The following is a 6682-nucleotide window of genomic DNA, read 5'->3' on the forward strand; positions in this document are numbered from 1 at the left end:
CGTCCATGGGGATGTCCAGCTGGCACCAGGGACCGTGGCGCTCCGTGTGTTGCTACCTGCAGCACTGACCCTGATCCTTTTGCAGGAGCCTGGGCGGCTGCTTGCCTGGAGTGACTCAGAGAAAGGCCATGGAGCCAGCTCTCATGGATGGAAATCCCCTCTTTTAGCATCACTGGGGAGGCAAGTCTGTTGGTGGTAAATCTTGCTTCTGCTAATTTATAGGAGCTTTAATCCTGAGAGGTCTCTCTCAGTGCTTTCCGTTCCCTCTTCTACCACTTTACCATCTCCTACTTCTGCCCCTGGCTGGGTCTGGGGTACAAGCTCCCACCATCTCCAAGAGATGGAAAAGCAGCCTGGGCATAGGGAAGGTGGGCACACTGGAGGAAGGACAATGGGACAACCAGCCACCGCAGGAGCCAGGGAAATGGTTAAAGATTTGGGGAGTCCAGATCTGCCGCATCTTCCGTGACAATCTGGCCTCCCCAGCATCCTTGTAAATGAGAAACCGCATAAACCTCACACTCTATTATTGCTACGGAGCATTAGAGTCTCTCATTTAGGATAAACATTCTCATCTCCAGCAGAGCATGAATAACATTAAATGAGATAGTTAAAATGTTTCAGGCCAATTATAGCCGTGGTGTAACTTCGGCAGAGTTACACCAGGGATTAATTTGATCCGGAGAGCTCTGCCTCCTCTTCTGAACTGGGATTCCAGCGCGGGTAATTACATCCTGCCTCTCTGCACTTCCTCTGGAGTTTTAATTGGGTTGAATGGACCAAATCCGCAGCAAGTGTAAATCAATGTAATTGAGCTCTCTCTGGAGAGGAACCCTGCTGATTTACACCCTCAAATCTGGGCCAGCCTTCTCCCTTTCCTCTCCGCCAGGAGAAGGACAGCATGGGCTGAGGTCAGGGCAGGGAAACTGCCCCGACCCAGCACCAGCCTCCCTGCAAAGGGCTCAGCTTCTGCTCTTTTCTTCACAAAGTCACCAAATTTCCAAACTGCTACTAAGAGCCGAGAGAGCTGTGCCCTGCCTCTCGGCTGTGTTAGCGCAGGTCGGGTCTCTGCTCTGGGGTGCAGGCAGCCCGGCGTGGGTGCACAGCACCCTGCACCCCGCTGTACCTTCTGCCGGTAAACCCACCACCCCGATCCCATGCTGGGGGGACCGGCCATCACCTCCCAGCCTGGATCCCAGACCAGGCTCCTTGTGCACTGAGACAGGCAGCTGGACTGTCTCCCTTTTCCACTTCCCAGCCCTCTCAGTAAATCAGCGTTAATGAGGGACATTTGACCCTCTCTTTCTCTAAACAGCCTTAAGAAGCATTTTTGTTCCATGAGATAGTTAAGACACTTGAAGCAATTTCCTCCCCCAGCTTCTACCGTAGTTTTTTAGTTGGGTTATGTTGTTGTTTCTTTTTGAGAACAGGCAAAGTTATAGGGCACAAGCAGCCTTTAGGACGCCTCAGAAGTGGGAGCAGAGGAGAGACAGCATGGAGGGGATGGAGCAGACAGGCCAGTCGGGATGGGGCGACCCCAGCCCTGGTCCACTTGGTCCGTTAGAGCGACCACGCGTACAGCCGAGACAGAACAGTCAGAGCTGGGAAAGTGCACTCGCTGGCTGTAATTAGGAATTTAATTGTGAGGCGTTATCTCACTGAGTTGGAGCCTATACAGAGCCATACGTCCTCCATAGCCAATTGTAGACAGGGGCGACGGCAGAGGGAAGGGTGCTGGGAACGGTCTCCCTCACAGATTTCCAGGACTTTCTGCTGCTGTGTGGTCCCTTTCCCTTCTCACAGAGAAATGATGAAAACAGACAGACAGATAAACCCCGGGGAGCTGGGTCCGGCAGGGCCCCACAGCTTCGCCCCCTACTCCAGGCTGCGTGGGACTGCTGGTCCCACACCACCTCCACCACCCCCCAGCTGGGTGTACCCCACCCACTCACCCTTTCATTTCCCTTTTGGTTTTTCCCGAAGTACATTTTAGTGGGGACAGGGATGGAAAGAAGAAGAGCAGAGATGTCACAATCCTTCCTTCCTCCTCAAACAAACGGCATCTCCTCAGCAGGACCACGACAGCGGGACCACGATGGTGGGACCATGTCCTTCAGCCTCCTGGGCCCATCAGCATCCCATCCCTTGGAGAACCGCTGGTGACACCGCGCCTGGCCTGTGAGGGCTGTCACTACCAATTCTGCGTTTCTTGTAAAGTGGAGGGTGGTTTTGGCCAGCAGAGAGGGCACAGTTAACGAGGTTAAGCGAATTCCCACTCCCACCCACCGAGGGCCTTCTGGGACCATCACAAATCTCAGCGCAGACAGCAAACACCTCGTCGCGGCCAGCAACCCTCGCGCAGCCGCTCGCTACAGGCAGGCTTGCCTGCTCTTAGCTTAGCTGCTGGCTGCGGCTGGTTGAGTAAATAAAAACCATTTCTCACGAAATCCACCCTTCCAGAGGTCTCTCAGGCAGAGAAGTGGCCTTTAAGTGGCTCAGGAAACCTTTATCCCCCAAATCTAAACCACCTCCGTGCAGTTGATTTAGCAAGCGATGTTTGCACACCCAGGTTTGCCCCGCAGTGACCCTGTTCCCGGCAGGACCGTGACATTTGCGGGCGCCATTTCCAGCTGGCCCCACATTGCCCTTTCTGGGATTTTTTGTGTGCTAGTCCAGATGGGGAGAAAGGTCGGAGTTACTGAGGGTAAGGCCCAGACTGAAATCTGGATTTTCCCTAAACCCGGGATGACTGTGCCTGGGCTAACCCTGCAAAATTGGGCTCCAGCTGGCTCCCCTCTACGGGTTGCACCAGGCTCTGCTCCTGGTCCTTGGGGCTGTCATAGCTCCAGCATATGCCTGACTTTTTTGGGGCTCCTCTCCATCCTGTTTCTGACTTTGCAGATCCTTCTTGTTGCTCGTCACTGCCCACCCAGAGCTGAGCAGCCTCAGCCCTGATGCCTCCTCCGCAGCTAAGCTCCTGACCTTTATTTTCCCTTAAATCAATACGTAAAAGTCATGCTACAGCAATACCAGCGTGTCAGGGGAGCCCAGGTGATTTATATCATCCGAGGAGCTGGTGCTGCGTTTGAGGCTTCAATCCTGATAAGCTTTTGTCTTTCCAGCCCGCAATCTCCTCTACGCTGCCTTCAGCCCATGTACATTGTATTCATCCCCTGACCCTCCGCCCCTTCGTGGCATTACTAACTCTCCATCTTGCTTTTAATCTGCTATAAAACGAAGACAGCTCCAGTTTTATTCTTCCTGATCATAATATTTCCTTTACCAAAAAGAAGGGAAAAAATAAAATAATTGTTCAAAGCGAGTTGAGGTTGTAAAGGCTTAATTAAAAAGCTTTGGGGAAAAAAATCTATTAGGAAAACTGTAGGAGAACCAAGGGGAGGCGATCCTATAGATTCAGGATGGGGAGACGGTGCTGCTGTCAGCCGGGAGCATCCCAGGCAGGAGCCACATCCCGGGCTTCTTCCCCACCGTGGCTGATCAGCCGCTCTCCTTCCCACATCGCCGCGTCCTGCTTGTGGTGGTCGGCTCTCAGAAAGGAGCAAACAGCCTGTTCTGGGTCAAAAAGCGGCATATTTGGCACTGAAAATTCATGCCAGCTGTGGTGAGGTTGGTGCAACTGTGCTCGCAGAAAAGATTCTGTTCTGTAGCTATTTCACTCGCCAAAAAAAGCAAAGACCTGGCTCCTTCTGCCTCACGTGTATCGGCAAAAGCGTTGGGAACTGCTTTTCCAGTCAGGGGGAGGCTGACGTTTGCGAGTCCACTGGTGACGGATCAATACATGCTGATAGACTTTTCCCATCAGAACATTTATTTTTCCAACAGGACACCGAGTTCTCAAACAAACGAAGGCTTGCACAAGAAATCGTCTGCCTCAGTTTGGCAGCAAACAGAAAAGAGGAATATTTTTCTTTATTCTGAAACCAAATTTTTGTGGCTAAATAGAGCCAAAAATATATCTCCCCCCCGACTTCTCCCAGACGTGAGACATCTCTGAATGCCGAAAGCAACGCTTCCCTGCCACAAATGGACCAAATAAACCCAGCACGAGACTGGTGCTTAGTAGAAACAGATGCGCCTCTAATGCTGTCATCTACAGCAAGCTGCGTCTGCAAACTGATCTTTTATTAACGTATTTATATAGATGGGGGAGCTGCAGAGGGTGTGCCAACCCCAGCGCCGGGAGCGGGATGTCGGATCGCCCCATGCCCGCAGGCTGCGTTAGGGCTTGCAGAGGGCATCGCCGTGGGGCTGCCGGACACCCCCCCAGGGCTCAGCCTTAAAGACAGACCAATTTCCGCAGCAGCGTTTAACCCGATTTAACCATTTAACCCGATGCCTGGTCCCCCCTGAGCTGCGGGAGGGGAGCTGGGTGATGTGGGTTCGTCGGCATGCTGGGTTGGTGTCGTGGGTTGTTTTGCCGGGGGTTTCGGCACGTGCCGAGGCCGGGATGTGCTGGGTGCCGGCTGCAGGGCTCAGGGGAGCTGCAGGAGGAGAAGCAGTCATGGTTAGCCGTTTGCTGAGAGCTGGGACAGATGAGGTTTTGAGCTTTGGGGGATCTGCCGAAGGGAAGGCAGGGCAAGGGGAGTCCCTGGGCTTGCCCACGGGCATCCAGCAGTGACTTGTATGTTGGGGGGGGGATTAGGAAAGACAACCTCGGCCTCAATTCCCCGCCCGAACCCCACACACGTGCCCCAGCCCAGGCCAGCGTCCCTTCACCCTCGCTCCAAAGGTTTCCTCCCGGGTCCAAGAGAGCAGTGAACGTTTCCCTACCTTTGCTGGGAGCCGCAGACGGACAGCCCGGAGCCAGCCGTAACTATCTGGGATCACTGTGCAGGACACAAAGCCACATCGGTCCCAAATCCCCACGTCATATACACCCCATGCCCACCCCAGCTGGCCCACCACCAGCACTGCTGCCTTTCCTGTCCCTGTGGGATGCTCCTGGCACCCAGGCGGCGGGCAGGAGGCCACAGAGGAAGGACTGGATGTGTCCCCACCTGGCAAATGAGCTGCTATTGAAAATGCTGGAAAAATGGGCTTTTCCCTTCCAGTCTGGACATTTCAGGCTCCAGCTTTCTTCCCCCAGAGCAAGCCACTTTTCTAGAGCCTTCACAGCCTCACCAGCAGGCAGAGAGACCTCTAAATTCTGGGTGAAACAGGAAGAAACTGTCATTAAAATGCCTGAGGAGCCGGTGAGCAGGACAGAAAGGCAAAGACCAGGCTTTTTAGCCCAAGCTAGTGCTTTCTTTGCACAATTTCCCCAAAATTGCATCTATCCCAGATAAGTGCTACGTCTCACCTGGCTTTTACTCCGAAGCGGTGTTAGGTGGCACGAGGGTCGGAGCCAGCCTCTCTCCCGGCCTCTTCCTCTCCGTCGGGATGCCTGGGGAGAGAGGAGATGGGGGGAGCTGTGGGCGATACCTTGCTGCAGGAAAGGGTGGCTTTGCATCGAAGGAGCTGAGCCCTCCGTAACGACAAAAACCTCCTTTTCCCCATGTGCCCCCAGCTCTGCAAAGCAGCATCCAGCAGGCAGGGCTGAATGTCCCTTGCGGGGGGGACTGAGCACCTCAGCTCAAGTCCCACAAGGAATTGCTGCAGCACAGTTTAGCCTGCAATATGCTGATTTTCTCCAACAATTCTTTTTTTTTTTCTTTTTTTTTTTTTTTTGCCAGGAAATAAATAAAACATGCAAGTCCTCCATCACTCACTCTCTCCAACCAGCCATCCCTTTATCACGGCCCATCCTTCCCCTAGGCTTTGGAACTGGGTCAGTGAGCAACATCCAGCAGCGGTTGCTTCCCGCTGAAATTCATAGAAAGCAGATATGGCCCCTGGGTGCTTTTGAGTAGCCCAGCTTTGCCTTTTCGGCACGAATCTCAGCCAGCCCGGAGCGGGGTAGCCGGAGGAGCAGGCCATGCCTAAGCACAACCCTCAAAGGGACCAGGGGCTCTGCCAGCAACGCTTCCCTGCATCCCTCTGCCACGTCAGGGCTTTGCATCTTCGCTATCTGGTAAGGACTGGATGCCTTGGAACCTCTATTCCCTGCCAAACTTGGCTGAAATAAGCCAGCAGGCTCAGAAGCCATCTGGGGGAGCAGCCACACGCGTGTGTGCTTGTACGTACGTACACACACACACACAGAGCGCGATCGCACTGCACTTATTGCCCGTGGAAACCTGGCAGAGGGGGGGGAGCAGCTTCATCCCGTGATTCTCACCCTTGCTCTGCTTTCAGCGTTATTCCCTGCTTGGTTACACCTGATGGTAAACGGGAAATTGTGCTCGACAGGTTGGGGACCAGGTGTGGGACAGAGGTCGTCTGCATCCTAGGCTGAAACGAGTCCAGGAACCTCCTCAAGCTGCCGAAGGAGCCCTGCGGAGACCTGAGAGGTGGGTAAAACCCGTCCCCACCTCCAGATACCCAGCTGGCTTTTCCACTTCTGAAGCACAGCTCCTTTTCAGTGCTAGAATTTGGGGTCACTTTCAATAACTCGCTCAAAAATCAGAAGAAAAAGCTGGAGACGCTCTCTGAGTCATTGGCATGTTGTTACCAAGGACACTAAGGTTCCTGATTTTGAAGAAGAGATTAATTACATTCTACAAATAGACTTTTTATCTGCATTGAAGAGCAGCAAGAGCGAGTTCTTTTAGCGTAGCTCATT

The 6682-nt window shown here is 53.5% G+C and overlaps 1 long non-coding RNA gene across 1 annotated transcript; it reads right to left on the reverse strand.

The window, feature by feature from the left end:
* Positions 1 to 3808: 3808 nt before the first annotated feature.
* LOC141751179 (uncharacterized) lies at positions 3809 to 6138 on the reverse strand. Its single transcript, XR_012589899.1, has 4 exons — positions 5321 to 6138; positions 5019 to 5167; positions 4792 to 4847; positions 3809 to 4502 (listed from the first exon to the last, which is right to left on the reverse strand). It is a non-coding gene; the product is annotated as an uncharacterized LOC141751179 (long non-coding RNA).
* Positions 6139 to 6682: the final 544 nt, after the last annotated feature.

This window comes from Larus michahellis, chromosome 14 (genome assembly GCF_964199755.1).
Source record: "Larus michahellis chromosome 14, bLarMic1.1, whole genome shotgun sequence".
In the NCBI taxonomy this organism is placed as follows: domain Eukaryota; kingdom Metazoa; phylum Chordata; class Aves; order Charadriiformes; family Laridae; genus Larus; species Larus michahellis.